Source organism: Corvus kubaryi, unplaced genomic scaffold, assembly GCF_017639235.1.
Source record: "Corvus kubaryi isolate FWS band 111438036 unplaced genomic scaffold, C.kubaryi_AGA036_p1.0 132, whole genome shotgun sequence".
In the NCBI taxonomy this organism is placed as follows: Eukaryota; Metazoa; Chordata; class Aves; order Passeriformes; family Corvidae; genus Corvus; species Corvus kubaryi.
The window spans coordinates 11,607,905-11,630,001 of NW_024580666.1; the positions used below are offsets into that span (position 1 = coordinate 11,607,905).

The 22,097-nt window shown below is 40.3% G+C and overlaps 1 protein-coding gene across 10 annotated transcripts in view; it reads left to right on the forward strand.

The window, feature by feature from the left end:
• Positions 1-233: 233 nt before the first annotated feature.
• The window catches only part of SOCS6 (suppressor of cytokine signaling 6), a 125,150-nt gene continuing 103,286 nt past the window's right edge, over positions 234-22,097 (forward strand). For 4 of the 10 annotated variants that reach the window (XR_006016738.1, XR_006016741.1, XR_006016737.1 and 1 more), the window contains exon 1: positions 607-685. The gene's annotated coding sequence lies outside the window, so the exon portion shown is untranslated. Of the gene's footprint in view, positions 313-601; positions 686-739; positions 816-22,097 lie in introns of those variants that run through there. The other 6 variants (XM_042032547.1, XM_042032517.1, XM_042032527.1 and 3 more) reach the window with 6 other exon arrangements.

Genomic DNA, 22,097 nt, shown 5'->3' on the forward strand with positions numbered 1-22,097 from the left:
TCTCTCCAGCGCAGCGCTGGTCTCCGGGGGAGCGCCCACGGCCAGCAGCTCGCGGCGGGGCAGAGGGGGGCGGCTGAAGGGACCCCTCCGGCCGGGCGCCGGAATTAGCTCCCTGTGAACTTCACTGATGAGCTCCTGTAGCCCAGCGGAGCGGTCACACACCGGAGCGGGTGGAGGAGCGAGGAAAGGGCCGGGGCTAGCGAAGCCCGACCGTCTCCCTGCCTCCATTCCAGCGCGGCTCCCGGCCGCCCCCCGCGGGTTTCCCACGGCCGCCAAGCGGGAACGAGCACGGAGCAAGGCGCCCAGACCCGAGTAAGGGAAGGGGCTCGGCTTCTACGGGGCAGGCGGGCCGCGGAGGGCTGGTGCAGTCCGCCGGGCGGCGGGGGCGGCCGGGCAGGCGGAGGGACGGAGCGGGGATGCCCGCGGCCCTCCTGCCGCCGCCGGGCTGTGCGCGGGTGCCGCAGCCGTAGCCGTGCCTGCGGCAGGCGGCGACCATCGCAGGCTCGCCGCCCCCGTGCGCCCCTCCGAGGACGGAGGGGTGGGGGCAGAGGAGGCGGAGGAAGCGGCGGCGGCGGCGCCAGGAACAGGGAGGCGGCGGCACGGCGAGGGAGGGAGCCAGAGCCGAAGCCGAGCCGGGCCCCGCGAAAGCAACAGCAGAGCCAGCTCCTCCTTCTCCTCCTCCTCGGTGAGTGCCGCTCCGCCAGCCCCGGAGGCTGCTCCCCGCCGAGCCCAAGTGCCGGCGCAGACCGGGCCGCGCCGCCGAGGTGCCCGGGAAGAGGCCCGCGCCGGGAGCGGGACGCCGCGGCCTCCGCTGGGTGAGCGTCCCCGGGGCAACGGGCGCACCGCGGCCCGGCTCCCCCCTCCCTTCACCGCTGGCCGCGGAGAGCCGGTGCGGTGGAGGGGAAGCCGGTGGATGGAGCCGGTGCGGTTCGCCGCTTGCCCGCCGCCCTCTTCCTGAGCCGCGGCCCCGGCCTCCGCTCCCTTTGTTTGCTGGGCTCCCCGAGCCCGCGGCGGTGCCAGGCCCTGCGGAGGCACCGGGGCCGCGGCGCGGCCTGCGAGGCGGGCGGGCGGGCGGGAAGAGCGCCGGGCCAGGGCCGGCGAGGCGCTGCCCAGCCCCCGCCGTGACAAGAGGGGGCCCAGGCCGGCCTCTCGTCTCCGCCAGTCGCGGCAGCGGGGCCCGCCGGGCTCCCCCGCTCCTGCCCTGGGCCGCTGCCCGAATGCGCCCCGCGCCTACTGGTGCTATTATGGGGGACGGCGGAACTGGGCTGATTTCCCTTTACCCCGCCGTGAAACCCGCCTTCAGTTGAGTCTTGGGTATCCCCGTCTCCGGCGGGGCGGGTGTCCGGAGGTGCCGATTTGGGCAGCCGGTGCTGGCATTTGTGCGGTGGAGAAGCCCCGGGTAACAACCCGGGTGAAGTGAGGGTGCGCCAAGAGCTCCTGAAGGGGCGACCGAGAGAGGCTCCTTTCTGTGACAGGCAGCACTTAGGAACTTGACTTTAACAAAAAGAATTACCAAATCCGCAAACTTCACTCGCTTTCATTGTTCTTCGAGCTGCTTTTTATACTCTCTTTCCCTAATGATGCCACTTCTCTTAGAAAACAACTAGCCCATGCCAACCCGTTTGCTTAAGAAAAAAGCCTTTGCAAAGCAACGGGGTTTTGAGAGGTGCAAGAGGATGATGCTTCTGTGATGTGAGGTACTTCAGCTGTGTCTTTCTGACCTCTCTTTATTTTTGTCTTCCCATGTTTTCAAAATCATCTTAGTTTGGAACACAATTTTTTTTTTCCTGTGGAGTAGGTTACTGCGTTAAAGAAGTTGGTCGCAGAATATGCTTTAGTCAGGGAAACTGACTTCCCCTTAAAAAATTCTTGTGCCCTTTCACTGTGAAGTCCCAACCCCTCTTTCCTGCAGGCCAGGAATGTTTATGCCATGTCCATCCTGTTAATACACCTGTAGTTAAAAAATGCCTATTGCAGGCCTCCTGTCTTGGAGAGTTGCTGTCTGCACAGGTACTCGAGGAATAATGCATCTGCATTTCTGCTCTGGGTGGAAAAAATAGAAATAGTTCTGTTTCTAGTTTTTGTTTGTGCTAATAGATACATCTTTGGACTGTAGAAAATATAGAATCTTTGGTGCAATTATGAAATAAATTACTTAGCTTGGCTGGAAGACTTTAAATCACTGGAGAATGTGCAGGTATTTTTTGAGTCTTCTGCAATAAGACAGTAGTCGTAACTCACAGTTTTATGTGTAACTTGGGAAAGACAATTTCAGCTTTTTCAAAATGCTTGTTTTTTTGAAGTGTTAAACAGTACTTGAATGGAGTCTTCACTTCCTATTTGATATTCCTTGGGTTTGTGGCATTGCACTGTGTTTGGAACTGAGCTTTTACTCAAAGTAGTTTCACCTGTTGTATGCTTAATCAGGCATGTATTCCCTATATGCCAAGTTTTGAGATTTAAGTATTTTTTTTTAAAGTTAAACTTTAGGAAATTAAGCCTTAATACTTAAAAGTATAAGTGATAACAGTGTAGTGTTATACAGACATATCTGCATTAGCTAGCTCCCTGGAAAGCTGCAAGGGTATGGAGTAGTTAGGGAGAAGCACTGTGTTGTTTCCAGGGGTTTCATGAGCATCACTTTGTTGCACCGCATGTATGCGGTATCAAAGTGTTTGCTTGGATTCAGGAGATGTGATGGATGATTCTAAGCTTCATAAAAACTTGACATACTGAAATCTAAAAAAAAGATATGTATTAACTTATATTATGCTGTTAACTTCTTTGATCCTAGATTGTGAAGTTAGTCAGTAACCTTGGGTTACTCTTGGAGAGGGATGGTTTGAAGAAATGGTAACTGGTCCTTATTGTTCTGTGAGTAGATTACAATTTCTGACTCTCCTTAGCACAGTGAATTGGTGAAGTGAGAGAGTGAACTCTTAACTAAAAGGTGTTCTCACAAAGCAAGTTAATTATTTCTGCTCTTTCTTATGAATTTTTTTATAGTCTTACGGTAATTTGAACATAAGTATTTGCAAGACTTCGTTTAGTAGTGTTGCCCTGAGTTCACTCCATATTTGCTAATCTGTTGTTGGCAAAACTGGGGCCATAGTCCAGGGTAATCCCTCACTCAAGTGCCTTATTTTCTCTTGCTTTACTGCCCTCTTGGGCCTACACAGCACCACTTTGGTACTGTTTGGGTAGTACAATGCAATAACAGAGAATAGATAGGAAGAAGGCTGTTCTCTGCTGGTGTGTTCCTCAGTGTTTAGTTGATAGGGCTTTAATGTGTGTTAGCAACAAATTAGAGAGGGTTACTCAAGCAGTTCTGATGCTCCAACGAAGAAAATAAAATACAAGCAGTATAAAAGGGAATGTAATGCAAATGCTAAAATATCTTGAGTATAAATTGGATAGGATTTGGATTGAAAAACAGAATAGAGATATCTATCTTATGCCACATAACTGTATATTTTGTACTGTAAAGTATTAAACTGAGAGAAAATACAGAACTTCGAGTTTACTCTTTTTTATGTTTTTTGTTTTTCAGAAGAGAAATAATTAATCTGTAATGTTCCTCGTCCTTATGTTTATTCCAAAATTTGTTTTCGTTCTGTTTTGTTGCATGCTTAATTTTCTGGACATAAATACCAGTCTTCAGAAGACAGTAGCTATACTTGATGCAAAGGTCCCAAGTTCTTACCAACTCTTTCCTGGTGCCTTCCAATAAATTTATAGTAATAGAGAAGGAAATATTCTTTAAAAAAAACCCATTCTTAAAAATTGTTTTTGACAATTTCAGATGGCAAGTTATGTACAGCAGTATGTTTTTGTAGGAAAGAAGATGGATGTGCTTGTAATGGGATATTTATTGTCCAGGTTTAAAAAGCAGCTTCATACCACTCAAATATATTTTTGATACAGCAGAATATAAAGACTCATGGTACACAGTACATTCCTTCTTTTATTATTGTTTTTGCTTTTTCCTCTTGAAATAATTGATTTCTGAATTAAAACACTGTACTAGGCAAGTTGAATAAATTCCTGTGTTAAAAATAGTTACATTACTTTTGAAAGAAACATTTAGAAACTCATAGCTTTGGGGTTTTTTGTTGCAGACAGTTTTTTCCCACTGTAGCTGAATGATCTTAAGCTATTGATACAAAAACCTGTCGCCTACTTCAGCCTCTCCTGGTGAATAAAATCAACCCCAAAAGAAACTGGCCTTTAATTATTGCCCTGGATGAAAATGGAAAGCTGACTGTATGTAAAGTGTTGACTGATACATCGAGGTTCTGGAAAAGGGTTCACAAACTTTGCTAGAGTCTACACAGACTGAATTTGAAAAGGCAACGTGAAGCAAAATCTGGCTCAGTCTGCTTATTGTGAGAATTAAAATTTTCAGATCAAAGCATCAGAAATTTAGCTCTTCAAGTCCTTAAGCTCACTTAAATAAAAGTTGCTCTGGATACTTTCTTTTGCCGGTTTTCATGGCCTTTTGCTTTTGTCATGTACAGGCATGCAAACAATAAGCATCTGGAACTCCAGACAATTTCAGAAGGCTTTGAGGTATATGGCTTTGCAAAGCTAACTGCTATTCATTAGTCTGTAACGTGGATTTAAGAACCTATCTTGACATATTTCTAATTTTTAAAAGATTTGGAAAGATAATTTTTATTATCTCTCATGAAATTTTCTTCTGGAAAATATTAAGATAAAATACTCTGGAAACTATTGGCCTTTTCTGTCTCTTTAACCATTCATGTAACACTTTGGACTCTGAGGAACTCAGTTTGCCTTGTTTATGACAGGGATGTAAGCCACATGTTACCTAAAAAATTCTTTCTTGGTTGCTGCATCACCAAGAAAACTATGCAAGTTAAATACAAGTATTTGTTTAGCACGGATGTGGCTAACTTGTTCTGCTTCTGACTTTAAATTCCATTGAAGGAATATGAAAAAAATCTTGCTTGCAGGTAAAGCCAAGCAAAGAATGCTGTATATAGACATTTCTGTCCAGGTGCTGCTCCCCTAACATTGCTTCCTTTTGTGTATATATAGGGCACATAGTCTCTCATGCTCTGTCTTCTGTGAAACATTCTTTTCGTAATCTGCCAAGTGCAATAGGTTGGCAGTTTTAAAAAATCTTAGGTTTGTAAAGTGTGTGGGTTTTTGTTATAAACACCCAATAATCTTGCTATAAGCTGCTGTAGAATAGTTTTGGATGAGAGCCATTTTCTCTGGCAGTGAAGGTATAAATAGTAGATGTTAGTAATTTTTTTCAGAGTTTAAGTGGTCTGTAGTTAAAAATTTAAACCATGAAAAAGAATCTGTGCATATTGTTAAGTAAATCACACAGATATATGGTATTTTTCTTTTCTTCTTAGTGCGATGTATAATCAGTGGCTGTATTTGTGTTATTTAACTTGGATGTGTATGATACTGACCTGTAAGAGGAGTTGTGTAAGGTTCTGATGGTCTTGAGTTCATGTGGTGAATGCAGATAGTGGATAAAGTGATTAGTTTTAGCATTTGAGATTACCAAAGGTATTAAATCTGCATTTTTCCTCAAGGATGTTCTGTATTGCTGAAAACAGTACATAGAATGGTACTCTGGAAAACATTGTTGGAAATGAGATTCCAGTCAGACACTTTACAGTGTCTGAGCTCTTGTTTTTTCTTGAGTAGTTTTATTCTTAATTAATCTTGACGTTTTCTGGTAAGTGTGCTAAAACAGTAGTTTGTAGGAGTCTTGAGTAGGTGATTGTTTTTCCTTCTCCAAAGCAGTCTGCATTCCTTAAATAGGTTGAGAACATAGTAGGCTACTCCAAATGTTTCTGAAGCATGTTTGGTCCCAAGTTGTCTCCAAAACAGTGGTCAAGCTTGCCTTCTTTTTTTGTTCCTTCTGATTAAAGGAATTCTGTCTCTCCTGGCTTTGCCTCAGTAAGTGCTGGAGGACAGGGCAGTTACAAGCTGTAATGTTGACTGGTTTTGGCATCAGTAATGGGTTTTAATGCCCTCAGAATCCCTTTGGGTTGGTAATCAGCTATTAGATTAGGAGTTTTAATAAAATAGAGAAACAGAGACAAGTGTCAGCAGGGCAAAGGTTTTTGATTACAGAAGGTGTGCCTTCCAGGATGAGCTATGTGGAGCTCCAAAAACAGGGTAGGCAGCTTTTCAGACGGATGTTCTTTCAGGAGCTGGTGGGAACTGGGCAAGTAAGGAATTCTCGCTGGATTCACTGAACAGAAGCTGTTTGTGCAGGGATACCGGTTTGGGTGAAACCTGTTCTGGGGAAGTCTTCCAAGCTGGAATTTTGGTCAGCCTGAGGAGACTGGCTCTAGAATAGTTGGTTTGTGCATTCAGAGGTACGAGTCACTAAGTTATGTGTAAAAGCCTTGTGGCTTTTTTTATTCCTTCCCCTCCCTGTTCTCTCTTTAGTGGAAAACAGAGGCAAAACCAGTGCTGATCAATGCACTCTGAAACACTGACTTTCCTCCTCTTAGAGCTACTGGTTAGTAGTAAGTAATGCTGAGAAGTAATAAATTATTAGCCATAGGCCTTTGGCATTATTTTGTGCAAAAAATCTAGTTACTTGGGAAAATACTTGATGTAAATGTAAATATTCTGTGCTCCCTTACTGCAGGGATAAGAGAGTCTATATTCTCCACCAGTACTGGTCTGAGTTGCTGTCTAATCCAGTGATGATCAGAAGAAGACAGTGAATGGAAGTTGTTATATCAGTACTGACTCAGGTGTCCTGTGTATTACAAAAATAAGTGCTTTTGGAATCTGCAATGTTTTAAATGTTGTTTGATGGGGAAAAAAAGGAACTGAAGTTCTATGTATCAGCATTGAAAAGTATGTATCCTCTCGTCTTTTTTTTTTTTAATTGGACTAATACTTTTTTTTTTTTCCATTTTATTTATAGTGTGTCTTTAAACTTATGTCAGAACAGGAGAAAAAAAGTCGGTGTGCATGTACATGACTTTTGTTCATGGTTGAACTTTGAAGCATAACTAGCTTTTGCAGCCAGGCTTCTATACTCCTGGCTCTGCAGAAATTTGACCTTGCTCTGGAGATAGCTATCTTAAGGGCTTTGAGTGTAAATCTGATAGAGCACATTACTTCATACAGACAGTGAAAATTTTATCTTAGATCCTGCGTGTGAGAATTTATACACTGATGCTCAATGTAAGGCCCAGTTTTTTTACGTGCAAGCTGAATACAATGTACAGTGAGGAGTCCCATTGAGTTAAATATCTGCTCCCAGTTAATTAATCTTTGTTGGGTTAGGACAGAATATTAGCAGAATCAGATAGTTTAGGGCTAAGTGCAAGATGATTTTCTGTTGCTGGCAACATTATTTTTAAAAAACCACCACAACCCCAACCAAACATCTTCGAGTGTGCATCAGGACAAAGCCGTGTCTGCCTAAAAACTGCAATTAAAATATTCTCCATCATATTTGCTGGTTGGGATAGTGAGCTGTTTCTGTCTGCAGATGATTAGAGTGTAGGTGTAGGAGGAAAAAAAGAACTTCGCAATTTTAATCATGAATAATTAAGAGTCTCTCTCATTTTGACCCAAAATGAGAAAATTTGCTTGTAGAGTAAGCTTTGTCAGAACTGGTGTAGTCCTGTAGAAAGGTTTTACTGTGACGAGTCAGGACTTTGTGAAAAGGATGGCTAAGCAGCTTTGCCTGTGCAGTCAAAATTCTGTTCCTATTCTGGTCAGTGTGCAAGTTGTGCAGCATTTTGGTATGTGCCTTCTTAAAAGCGCCCTTGGACTTAAAAGGACTGTGAATTTAGAAATTTATTTAATGTTTCGCCTTCTGGTTTAGTGGAAACAAAATGTTACAGTAATTTTTTAAGATTAGCTGGAGATAATACTCTATCTACAGGTGTGTTTACCCTGTGTATTTGACAGTACTTTGAGCACAACCATGTCTCCTGTTTCCCATGTGTGGATAGACTCTAAGCCGTAAAGAAGATAATTAATTTACTCTGTTCTTATTGGGCCTCCTGCCAGGGAAAATGGGGAAGGAAATATTTTCAATAAGCTGTGTTTTGCATTCTCACTTTCTGAAATGCAGAGCTTGGATTACTCTCTGCAGTGGGTCCTAAGACCTTGGAGGGGCAGCCAGGCCACATGGGGGATCAGTGGGTACATAGTGCTTAGAGCTTCACTGATCTAGGTTCTGCTACTGGAGTGTGTTCCAGGAGAGACTGCTTAATTAGAGGTACTCAGAAAGATTTCCCCTTGGACACTACCTGACTCAAGATCCCCCAATCTTTAAACAAGGAGAAGGAAGTTCTGTTCCTCCACGCCTTGCCTTCTTGTTTGTTGTGTTGTGCTGGCTTGTCTGTAGAATAAACCTTGCTTTCTGTTTCACTGATTGGATCTCTTTTCCTGGCTATGAAAGACTATCTTTCTGTAGCTGATACTGTTTGACAATCTCAGTTGAATGTACCTCATTAAATAGTATGGGTGCTACCAAATAGAAGTGAGATGCAACTATGAAAGAGTGGGTTCCTTACACTCGATGTTTTAAATGCTCTTTTGCCCTTAAAATGGATTCCCAAGTGTGTGTGAGTGAAGTAGATTGTTGTCACTGTTATTTATTTAGGGCCATAGATAATAGGTGGACATCTGGACCAGCATCCATGTGATGGAAAAAATGTATCTTCAGTGAAATATGGTATTAAATACAAAAGTATGTAGCTAAAAATTCCTTTGTCATTTGCATGTACAAGTTTCACAGACTGCTAGCAATACAGGCTGCATTTCCCAGTGATGTAAAAATATAGGATATAACAACTTGTTAGGTAGAGCCCTCATTCAGAATGTGAGATAGCCACAGAAATTTTCCACTTCTGTCCTTTCTGTATGAGGACTACCCTGAACACCAGCCTTTTGGCTGCTCTGTAGTGTGAAAAGATTTCTATTCCTTCTTCTAAAGCTGTTCTGCAGAAGATTAACAGAGCTGAAAATGAATGGTCTAGATAAAGATAGTGTGCTTTTCTCATTCCAGTGGAGTATGCAACTGCTTTGAAGAGGGAAAACCTGAGTCTGACTTTCTGTCCCAATTCATCCTGCATCTGAAACTGTTGCTGCACACTAGGGTATCTTAAGAATAAGTGGGAATCTCCTTTCATGGTGTCTAGGACCACTGTTCAAGTTATTAGACTTTGTAGTTTGATTTCCATTGGTGCAAGCTCCTTATGTGATCCAGAGGGATAGTATGATCATGCTTCCACGTCTCATGATGTCCATAAAAAGTTGTGGTTGCCACTGAATTTTAGGTGGCATGATTCTGTGTGATGATGGACAGTTTTAGATGTGTGGGTAAAGGTGTTGACCATGAGGCAGCCACTGTTACTGTTCTGTTAACACTAAGTACTTCTGCTTTTTATATACAAAAGATAAGGCTAAAGGCTACTGAGGAGCTTTTAATTAAAAGAGAAAAAATCTCTCTGAAATTCTGGTACTTCCTAGGTTAAGCTGCTCCCTGTATGTGTAGGGAGAAGGATTTTCATGAACAACAAAGGTCCTCATGTTTGTGAAAGTTTTACAGAACCTGACTGTTGTAGTATGCCCAAAGTACTTGCAGCTCCTGTAGATTCTTAGAGGGGTTGCTTATGCTTAGATACTGGAAAAATAATCCTAATTTGGACAAAAGTCAGATTTCTTATCTCTATTTCAGGTAAGAGTAGTTGCAGTTCTGACCTTTGCGGTTTGTCAAAATGTACTTTGCTTTCAATTGTATTTTTGGAAAGCAGGCCATCAACCTCGGTCAGATCTGTTGTGTTACAAGCAGAACATGGTAGGGGTTGTGAGAATGCTTTGTGCCATGCTAGTGACACCAGTTTAGCCAACTCAGAGCTCGTGTCATAAAGCTTAAACTCTGGGCCTTGGCCTATTTGTTTGTCTGAATTTGCTTTTATTGTGGTTTGCACTTTAATCACTTTAATTAATGGTTTGGAACTAACCTTGAAAGGTGTTTGGTTTTTGCTGCTTTTTTTGTGGGGAGAGGGGGATTAGTTTTGTTTTTTTTGTTACCCTCCTCCATAACTTTGGTGGTTTGCTTTTATTTTTTTCTGCATCTTTTTAACATCTTTAGCTACATACTACTGATGGATCTTCTGCTCCTCATCCTGCTACCTGATACATCTCGGTACTGTAATATGGGTTATTAGTTTGCTTACTGCTTTGATAAACAAAACAACTGGGCTGCAAGGACTTTGTAAAATATCTGCTGAATTGTGAAGTTTTAAAGAAGACAGGAAGTTGAATCATGACTTGAGGACAGTGATAGGAAGTTACTGAAAGGTTTGGTATATCTCAAAAGAATGATGAAACCCAACCTCGTGTGTTTGACTGACTCCTCCATTGTCAACAAAGCCCTGAAAGGGACCACAAGCTTTAACTGACCTCTTGCAGCACAAGACAATTTGCTGTTGCACTCAACTCCTGGAGCTGCACACATTTTGTTCCGCTGCCATTTTAGAGAGGTGGGGGAGATTTCAGATTTAGGTAGGTAGGTGTTTTCTAAAAACCCTAAGAGTTTCACCACTTTCCCCCATAACTCCACATTATGTGAATTAAAAATTTAGGTGTCAGAATTAAATTACCTTTATTTTGCCTGATGGTCTATATTATTCAGCTTATGAATCCTTCTAAAAAAAGTGGAATATAAGCTCTCTATGTTGTGACTCATGAAGTTTTGAATAGAGCATCAAGTGCATGTGCTCTAACATTTAAGTGTTAGATACAGAAGCAGCAAAAATTTCCTTAATGAAGCCAATAATTTTGTCTGGAATTTCGAGCTTAATTGGTGTACTGTAAGTAAATGGTAGGACTATACATTTTAAAGGATGTTGGAGAGCAGCATTAATATAAACATTTTTGTCCCACATGTGAGAGAAGACAGAGAACTGGTCAGGAAACTCTTCTGGCTTTTCTTAGCTTCTGAGTTCTTGGACTTTGAACCTCATGAATGAAATTGTCTACTATGTTTCCTATATAAATGGTTCAGATAAAGGATATAAAATGACTTTTCTCACTATACTGTTTAAGAGGGGAAACACAAAGCATTTTACTTGCTGAGAGAAGTTGTCTCTGATTATTTTAGTGATAATATCTTAACTTTTCAAGAAAGTAAAATTAGTGGAACTTAGAGATTATTTTAGTAATAAAGACTCCCAAATTTTGAATTAATATGATACATAGAAAATGTTTTTAAAGTTTAATAATTTGTGCTACTGGTTTCTTACCACAGTGATATAAAAAGTATCTCCTAAGCCTTTCTCTTTTTAACTGTTAACCAGAATTGAAAAACAGGTCACAGTAACAAATCACTTTTGCTTCTTGTGAATGTGGGTGGTATCTTTAAGGTCAGAGGTAAACATTTTTATGTTTACAGTTGTAAACATTTTTATGTTTACAATGAAACAGTTTTTTGTGACCGGCATTTCTCTGAGAAATGGAGTTGTTTCATGCCACTTTTCTCCTTGGTTTTCAACATAGTTTTTGAGTTCCAGAGAAAGCTTTTCCTGTATTTAGAAATGCCCTTGAATTTTTGTATATGTAAGAATATATGAATTTTTTCCATGGCTGCTCTCTCAGCTGGGACACTGCCTATCTGCTTATTGGATAAAACTTCAACAGGCAGCCCTCGAGGGGCTGCAGGGCATACACAGAAGCCTTGCATGGCTGGGTTTTCTTTCTATAGGAAGTAATGCTAAAACAAACAATAGTCTCTGAATGTGAGTTTAATTCTGAACTTTTGAGAAGTGACTAGGGAACTTAGTTTCTTGAATAGTAGCCTCTTACTTTATATGAGACACTCTGTTACAGTATTTTACGTATTCGTTGTTATTTCAGGGATTAGAATGACCTTGATTGCCTAAATGTAGTTATTGTTTAAATGTAGCCAATGCCTTGTCATCCCAAGTCGTTCATAGTTCAATGAATATCTACTTCTCTTTTCAAGGAATTTTACTGAAAGGATTCATACACTTTCAAATTATATGTATGTTATGTATGCATTGTAGTAACACAATTGGTTATTGCTTTGGAAAAATGTTGCTGTCTTTAATAAAAAAAAAGAATGGAAGAAATCTGTGATAATTCCACAAAATTAGCTTTCTTTCACAATGCATGTGTGAATAGTATCAGTTGTTGGTGTTTGTATTCTGCTGGAATTTTCCACTGTTAGAACTTAAAGATACACACTGATTTGGTGTGCACAAAACAGGAAAGCCGTAGAGGTAGCAGTCTGCAGGTTGAAAACTTATTAAATCTTTGAGTCGTATGGCAACCAAATGCCTTGATGTGAGGCAAGTATTATGTAATATTGACAGTAAACATTTTTGTCTGGAGGGTAATGGTGGACCTTTGTGACATCCCTGTAGCAAATACATTGTATTTCTCTCTGATAATTTGGTGAATAATCTTGTCTGTGATTCTGGGGATTGTCTTTATTAGCTGTTTCTTCCTCCTCAGCATGCTTGGAGATATCTCTGCATGTGTGAACTCTGTACAGATGTTGTGGGAGATCTTTCCACTTTTATTTCTCTTTAATCAAGACACTGTATTCTTTCCCTCAGACCATAAATGGGTTCATTTAATCCTTCAATTTATGTAGAGGGTTAACTGTCTCATAAAGAATTGCTGCATCTTAGCTTGAATTGAGAGCATAGAGTGTTATCTTCTAAGGAAAGAAAGCTTTTATTCTTGTTGAAAATGGCCTGGTGGAAGCAGGTGGGGGTGATAGTTGTAAAAACATTGGAGATTCTACCTGGTCATACAAGTTCAAAGGGTCATTCATCCTCAGTGAAAAACTATAGCAGGGAGATTAATTTGGAGTCAGCCTCAGTCATGAGATCCAAGATGGAATGGTACAAGATGGCGTAAGGCTGCAGTGTGTTGCTGTATGTTCTGACCTCCTAGAAGAGCTGAAAAATAGGAAAATTAATCTTCCAGTTTCTCCAGCTGCAGAACATGACTGTGCTGCATATGATAGAAAAATTGAATCCTCTTTTTCTGTATAGCTAATTTTCAAACCAGTCGCTATCTAGCTTGAAAAATTATTTCAGGTGCTTTTGTTTCAGCTTGTGTATTTGGTAGACAAATCTCTATCTAATGTATTTGTCTTTTAGACTTTAACAGTGTTTCTTTTGTTACTACTGGAATATGTTAGATAATTAAATTCTTAAAGCAATAATTCAGATTTAGTTACTAAGTTTTTGGGGTATTTTTAAAAAGGTTTTTTTTTTTTCCCAGTAATAATATTTCGAAAGTAATCGTATTACCTGGAGCTAATTTGTGCAGATATGGGGTTTTTTTTCTGTTTTTTTTAATATCTTTGATGCCAGGTGGATGTTATTTGTAGGAATAAAGGCCAATTATATATGTTTCTGGTTGTCTGTCAGATAAGCATAAATGACATAAATGTAAGTGGGAAAGTGAGCAGTTTACCACTTGCTGGTGAAGATACTGTTTTACAAACATGGGCTCTGAAGCCACCTGTTGGCTAGATAGTGTGGCTAGTGAGGTGTTTAAAATAAAAGTTAGGTTTAGCTATGTTTTGGGTTTGTTGTGTTGTAGGGTTGGTTTGGTTTGGTTTTGGTTTTTTCCTTGTGGATGTGACTTCACAGCTCTCGTGATATGTTGTTTTCTCATTTTTGCTCCTCAACAAGACAGTATCCCATATTGCATCTTAAAGAAAGCAAAATTGTCAGTCATGCTTGCTTGGTGCTATAGTATGTTGAAATTACTTCCTCTACCTTCATTTTCACATCAGGTGACTGGGACAGGCAGAAGCAAAAAAGATGACTGTAACAAATTAACAACTCATAATTTAGGGAGAATGGCAATATTTAAAAATTTGTAGTATAGTGACATATGTAGTTATGCTGTGTAAACCCTTTTAATTTTCAGCAGAAATACGAATCACAGAATATTCTGAGTTGGAAGGGACTCACAAGGATCATCAAAGTCCAGATTCTGGCCCTGTGCAGGACAGACCCAGAGTTACACAATGTGACACATCTTGAACTGTCAGGCTTGGTGCTGTGACCACTGCCCTGGGGAGTCTGTTCCAGGGCTCAACCGTCTGGGTGAAAAACCTTTTTCTAATATCCCACCTAACCCCTCCCCCACCAACAATCTTCTTTCCATTCCCTTGGGTCCTGTCCCTGGTCACCACAGAGAAGAGATCAGTGCCTGCCCCTCCTTTTCCTCTTATGAGGAAGTTGTAACTGCAGTGAAGTTTCCCCTCAGTCTCCTCCAGGCTGAACAGACCAAGTGACCTCAGCCACTCCTCATGCGGCTCCCTCTCAAGGCCCTTCACCATCCTCGTGGCCCTCCTTTGGATGCTCTATAACAGCTTAATATCTTTCCTATATACCCACCCAAACCTGTCCCCAGCACTCGAGGTGAGGCTGCCCCAGTGCAGAGCAGAGCAGGACAATCCCCTCCCTTGCCCAGCTGGCGATGCTGTGCCTGATGCCCCCCAGGACACACTTGGCTCTCCTGGCTGCCAGGGCACTTCTGACTCAGATTCAGCTTGCCATCGACCAGGACCTCCAAGCCCCTTTCTGTGGCACTGCTTTCCAGCCTCTCATTCCCCAGTTTGTCCGTACATCCAGGGTTACCCCATCCTAGGTGCAGAATCAGGCACTTGCCCTTGTTAAACTTGTATGGTTGGTGATTGCCCAGACCTCTAATTTGTCAAGGTCTCTCTGCAGGACCTCTCTGCTCTTCCCAATTTTGTGTCATCTGCAAACTTGCTCAGTGTCCTTTCCAGTCCTGCGTCCAAGTCATTTATAAAGATGTTGAAAGAAGCACAGGGCCGAGGATGGACCCGTGCAGAGACCCACTGGTGAGAGGTCACCAATGTGATGTCAGCCCATTCACTATAACTCTTTGTGCCAGACCCATGAGCCAGTTGCTCACCCATCGCATGCTGAGTTTATCCAGCTGTGTGCTGGACATTTTGTCCTGAAGGATCCTGTGACAGTATCAAAAGCCTTGCTGAAGTCCAAAAAGATAACATCACTTTGCTTTCTTTGATTACCTAGGTGGGTTACCTTGTCATAAAGGGAAATCAGGTTTGACAAGCAGAACTTTTCCTCTCATGACTCTGTGCTGGCTGTGACCAATGACTGAGTTGTCCTCCAGGTGTTTTTCAATACCTCCTAGAATAATTGTCTCTGTAATGGTACCATATGGTATGAGAGGCTTCTTTTTCTATTACTTTTCCTGTATTTTCCTCTTTCTCCTCACCGTATTGTCCCTTTTATTTTCTAGTGGTTTTTTTTTTCCATGGAGGCAGGAAACAAACACATAATGCAGCTTTATGTGTTAATGGAGTGGTGTCTTTCTGTATTGCCCATTTGGTATATGCCCCTCATGCTGGGGGGTTCACTGGTAACAGAGGTTTGGCCTGGTAAGTTGAATGTCTGTTCTGATAGCACAGTAGGAAAAGATAATTCGTGGTACCTGTTTTATGTTTCCTCATCAAAATATTTGTTTGCAGCAGGCCCTTTTCAGCTGTCTTGATTTGTGTTTTGGAAGTGGTACACAGTAACAGTGTTTCTCTGCTTGCTGTAGAAACACCAGCCCGAACTTTGAAAGCGAAACCAAAATCAATATAAGTCAATGTGAAGTGGTAATATTTAGCTGTTGCATGTCTGCTGAGGGCTTTCTTTCCTTTTTTGGGAAGGGCTGGAAAAGTCTTTCTCACAATTACATTATTTGGTCACTAACATAAGAGTGGTCAGATTATTGCTGACCACAAAAAATCAATTTGAGAGAATGGTCTGCTTTATTATTTCTGTCTTTCTGGTATATGCATTGAATGGATGGGACAGCATTTCTAAAATTACGTTTGGAAATGCTTCAGGATCCTGAAACCAAACTGCATTCAGATTTGGGTTTTAGTACCTGCATCCATACAATGACATAGGTTATGTTCTTTTCAACACACGTTCCAGCATTTAGATATTTATGCATACTTCTCAATGAAAAGAAGCATAGAAATGCAATTTTTTTTTGTTTTTACTGTGTTTTTCTCATTCTTCCTTTCATTTTCACAATATTAATTTCAAACACTTATGTTGTTCTCAAATACGTAGGCGCAGAATCTGTTTCTTGCCATCTTAGAGCAAAAATGTTTCAAAATTTATTCCTTTTACAAAATATGATGTCAGTCCATATTGTTAAATGAAATGCTGGTTTGTAGAGCATTATCGTTTTACAACTTTTCAGACTCCTAACTGTGTTATGGTTTAAGAAGATTGAATAAATATCTTGGATAAGCATAAATCCTCCTTGTTATCATGCTGAGGCTACCCCATTACATTACAACAGAGGGGAAACATTTTTGTGTATTTATCTTCTGTCAGAATGGAGTGGGGGATGGACCTTTAGTTGGAAAGGAAAGGAATTCTCATGCATTATCTCCCAGGAAGTCTAACCTTTGCTTATGAAACTAAACTTAATTTTTGCTGACAGACAGTCTGCTGCAAGGCTGGCTGCTACATTCTTCTAAAATAGTAAGAAATGAAAACAGAGCCTGACTGAGCATTATTCTCATTCTTCGTCTGCTTCTGCACAGCTGTGTGAAAACTAAAAGCAAAGGTTTATTTGCACTCAATGGATGTGATTTCCTGCATTGAAACGCATGAACATAGCAGGTTTCTTTACTGACTTCTCCCATTAGATTCATCAAAAATGTTCCACTTTTTTCTTTTTTAGTGCCTTGGCATAAATAGAACTACTGGGTTATTTTTGGTTGCTCCTTTTCCCCCTCACTGTTAATCAGGATCTTAGAGCCAAATTGTGGCTTCATTTTCCTGATGTTTTTTCCCCATACTTCAAACAATCTGTTAGCAGTATGCTTTATTATCTTATATTTGCTTAAAAGAAAGTGATGAAAGGTGGTACTTGTGTCTGTCTTTTAGTAAATGTATGAAAAGTACAGTCAGCTTGTTTCCCTGTTTGGGTGTTGATTCTCAGTTTGTGAGAGATCTAGCAGGAATGGCTGAAGTGGTTATTGGCTGTCATCCACCCAGCTTCCCTGGAGCTTCGTCCTCCAACAGCAGCTCTGGTATCGTGACATTGTGTGTGTTCTTGAGCCGACACCAACTGGTGCTGACTTCACTTTAACACCCCCACATTAGTGTGCCTATGGTAGCTGGGGAGCAGACATGGATCCCAGCCAGCCATCCTTGAGTAACAGAGATGTAACTTTGGCTGAGGGCTGTTAATATTAGTAACTGGGTTTGGCTATTCTAGTGATGAAATTATTGTAGTTACAAGACTGTATATACACATATGAACCGTAATAGAGATGCCATTTAACACCCTTAAGTTACTCCCCAGAGGAAAACCACCAATCAGATAGAAATATTCTGTTCTGCAACCAAATATGGGAAAGAACAGGACTTATTGCAAGCACTCATGGATTAAGTAGTGTTCAAAAAAAAAAAAAAAAGGAAAAAAAAATCAGAGAAATCTAAATGTTAAAAGAGCATTTTTTTTCAACAGCAGGCCAGGGACAAACAATCAAGGTATTTGGACTTTTCCAGTGGCTGTGTTCCTGGTTTTGCATACATTTAATTCCCATAACCAGAAGTGACAAAGAAAAATTCCTTTGTGTCAAGTTTTCATTATTAATTTACCCCACTTTTCTACATATTACTAAAGGTGTACCTCGGTTATTCGCTGCTGAAGGTTGCTAGTGATTAGGGTTACTCTATACGGTGTTAGAACAGTAGTGCCCATGGACTGTTTTCTCTTTAAGCTTTGTAAAAAGAGGAAGTAAAATTGGACAGATGATACGACTAAATGACATGACTTACTGTTGGTTGGTTGGTTTGTTTTAAATTGTGATCTGTATAAAACCTGTTCAATTATATTGGCCTCTAGAGAGGTTGACCATACTTTTCTCAGCTGCTCAAATCTTAGAGGATAGAAATTTAAATTTGTGGTGAAAAACTCAGTGTTCAGGTCTTTGATTAGTTAGCTTAAAAATAGGAGGCTTTAAGTACTCTTGAATTGTTATAAGTGTAATGAACTTTCAGATGAGCTTCTCATCTGTTTTTCCCTTGTTCCAAATTTATGTGAAGTTGTACATCTGAGCCTTGCGCTCACTAGAAAAGCAGGCATGCAGGTCAGAAGGGCTTTTATAAAATTTGCAGTCATATTAGGACAGTGTTCATCCATTAGCAAGCAAGCCACTGCTGAAACCATCTACCTTTTTTGTTGTTTTCAAGGTAGAAGAGTATGCAATGGAATTTAGATTATTTCATTTAAACACTCTTACTAAAAAGCAGTACAATGTAGGAATTTACCTGAAGCTCAGGGAAGGGAAAAACCTCATCATCTTCAGTGTGCTTATGGCATGTATAGCGAAAAAGCCAAAAGTTGCCATGAAGTGTGTATGTTCTTTTAGAAACTGATGGTGTTTGAAGTAGATATTGAATCTCTCTTTATTTAATGAGTATTTTGTATAGTTTCTGTACTCATATAGCCTGAAACTCTAAGTACATACCAGGAAATACCTCGAGTCAGTATTTTGTATACTGGTTTGAAGAAAAACTTCCAGTGATACAGGCTTCAGTACTGAAGTAAAATTGATGGGAATGGGTATGGAGAGCAACTCCTTAATAATACACATGAATAGATTTAGCATCTTTGGAGAAAATTTAGACACTTATGAATTTCTAAAATATAGCACTTGAAATTGGCATTACCTTAAGATGCTGTTTTTGACACATTCTTCCAAAGAATGCATGAGTATATTTCAGTGAGAATTTGGGGACAGCAGGGGAATGACACCTTACACTTCTGCAGATTAGAATAGGCTTCATTATCTGCCTGTGATGAGAACCTAGTGCTTGTTGTGCCAGGAATGCAGAAACTTATAACTTTCAAGGTATTCTCAGTTATTTTCTTAATATAAAGCTTTATGTTAAAATACAATAAATTGAAATTGTAAATTATGTAAGTCTTATGATGATCCAGTATAAGAATACATATATATTTCTAAGTGAAAGACAGACTTTTCAAGAATGATGTAGGATGATGTGGGTTAAAAAAATCAAGTTCAGTGCTCAACTGTTTCACTTTATGGAAATAAATAAGCAGATTAACATTTATTTTAGAAAAGTTATCTGAAGTAGCATTGACTTAATAATTTGAAGTAATTTTTGTGATGATATTTTTATTAAACTTTTTAAGGACAATTCTTTGTTCAGACATGAGTTGTATTTTGCTTTATGTTTCCAGTATGATGTTCTCTGTCCTAACTCCTAAAAGTTAATCCTAGTTTATTTCTATTGTACTGCATTTTGGCAGCATTGTTTATAGTATTTGTCTCAGGAAATAAATGTGCCTAACATAAAAGTGTGGAAAGATAAGAAATTAATAAAGACAGCATAAATATAATCAAACTTTTTTGTTGGTATACTTTTGCAAACACTTCTTCGAGAAAGATATGCAATTCCAATCTACTGAAAGCATTTTGTAGCATCAAACTGAAACTACTCTGAAATGCTGGAATATTCAAACTAGATTTGCAGAAACTGATATATATTTAAAACTTTCATAATTTTTCATACATCAGTGCTGGCCACCATAATAATTAATGTACGATTGCATGGCCTGCTCTTCAGGTTTCCAAGAAGCAGCCTGTAAAGCGAACTTTTAGCCCAAATTATCTTCACTAATAATTTCACATTTGTATGTGATTGATAAATGTTGCTCTTCCTCCAAGTTTAGTTTTCATTATTTTTGTGTGCACAAAGGGGGCATGGTGTTTGCTGGGTAGTAACCTGGTCATTTTTGTCCAGAGGCCTGGCCTGTATTTTGTCAAACTGCATAGTATTAAAGGTTCTGAGATGCAGAATTTGTGATGAAAGTTCATAAGTTTGAATTTCATTCTACTGCATTATTATGTGCATTACGATCTCATTCTCTTTCTGGATTTGATGAATCTCTCATTTTCAGTCTGTGTGTTCCAGGTGTTTCTGCACACATAGCCATCAGGCTTTGGGAATACATTGGTAGAGTTCAAGTCTGTTTATAGGTGCAAATATCTGCCAGAAGAATTTTTAAAGGTGTCTCTTGTTAGGCTGTCTAATTCACTGTACAGCAGATGGCACTGGAAGAGCACATTGGTTGGAGACTTCAGTCACGCTGCAATTCATGCAAAATACTAGTGAAGCTCTTGCTGTGCTGAGGGTTGTGAAGAAGTTGCATAATTCATTTTAATTTATTCCAGGAAGGGGTGTATGCTGGGGCTCTTCTGCTCCAGCTCTATTAGATGCAGGCTGCAAAGAACTCTAGACTTGCAAGCATATGAGTGTATCATATATTGAGGGCTGTTTATACAGCGTTTTTAAACGCACTGATGTGCAATGCAGAATTAGCTGGTACTTCTTAAGTATCTGCAGAGAGGAGTATCAGGATCAGTTAGGGTATTTGACTTCAGGGTGTATTTATTTTCTCCTGTCTTGGATAAAATATGCGTAGGAGGTATCATAGGGTGGGTCTCGTGGAAGACTTGTTTAGAGACTTGCTCTCATGGTGTGAGTCTGTTCAGTTTAGTTTGGAGAGCTTCGACCTGGGCTGTCACTAGATTTTTGTCACCTTCTCATGCATGAATGGACTGGGCTTCTGGATAGATGCATGTTGTTAATGTGCTTTGCAGTTGATTATCAAACCATTCTTATATCTTGACATTAATTTTTACAAGGATACAACTAATGAGCCATGCATTTTATAGAATCTAGAATATACTGAGTTGGAAGGGACCCATCAGGATAATTGAATCCAGCTCCTGGCTCTCTGCAGGACACCCCAAGAATCACACTGTGTGCCTTGAAAGCATTGTCCAAACACGTCTTGAACTCTGTCAGGCTTTGTGCTCTGACCACTTCCCTGGAGAGCCTGTTCCAGTGCCCAACCATCCTCAGGGTGAAAAACATTTTCCTGGTATCTAACCTAAATCTCCCCTGACTCAGCTTCATGCTGTTTCCTCAAGTCCTGTCGCTGGTCATAAGAGTGAAGATATCGGTATCTGCAGACAGTACCTTCCACAAGGAGGTGGGGATATTTCTGGAAAAGTGGAAATAGTGTCAGCTTGTGGATGTCAGAAGCAGTTGGAGAACACTGGATTTCACAGGTGGAGCTAATGGGACAGTTCCCAGGCTTCTGGTACTACATACACAAAAGCACAGTTAAATTTGTCAAATGAATCAATCCTCTGACTTTGTTAGTTTAGGAGAAGCACGGAATCCTGAAGTTGTAATTTTCACTCATTTTGTAGGTTCATTTAGTTACAGATGACAAAGAGTTCTGCAAATTGGAAAGGTGGCAAAATCCAAATGATTTAGGAATAGAAGGTTGTTGACATTTTGAGTCTCCTTTTAATTGACATGTAAGTCTCCCTTTATCTGCACTTGTAGGAAAGTAAAATAGTGTTTTAACCTTTGAAAATTCATACACATAACTCAGGATTGTCTTCAAATTGTGTAACTGGCATATGGTGTTTTAGGGTTTCATGACTCCTGATACAACAGGTATCATGTTAAAAGTGGAAAATAACTAGTGAATGTATCATAAAATACTGGTTCTGTTTTTTTAAGGTCTTAATATTCATTTATAGCAAGTAATTGATTCTTAGTCTTTTGTCTAGGAAGCAAGTGTTTTGGTCATGTTTGTTCTTTGCTGATAGAAAGTAAATCAGTTTACAGACAAGAAAAACCTTTTCATTTCTCCCCATTGAAAGACAGTGTTATTTATTTTGGTAATTAAAAAAATGAAATGGAAAGATCTGAATGTACTCTAAAGATGGACTTGGGATATATTGGCAGTTATGACAAGGACACAGAACCAGTGTTCGAAATAGGTTGCTGCAGATATGACTAGGGTGCAATCCAAGTAAATCAGTCTTTGCTGCTTCTGCTTTTTATGGAGCAGTGTCCATCCCTTCAGCATCAGGACTTTACTTAAAATTTTTCAAGGTGTTTTGAAATTCAGAATACATAGATGCTTCACATTGCCTTTTAGTTTGCTTTGGATAT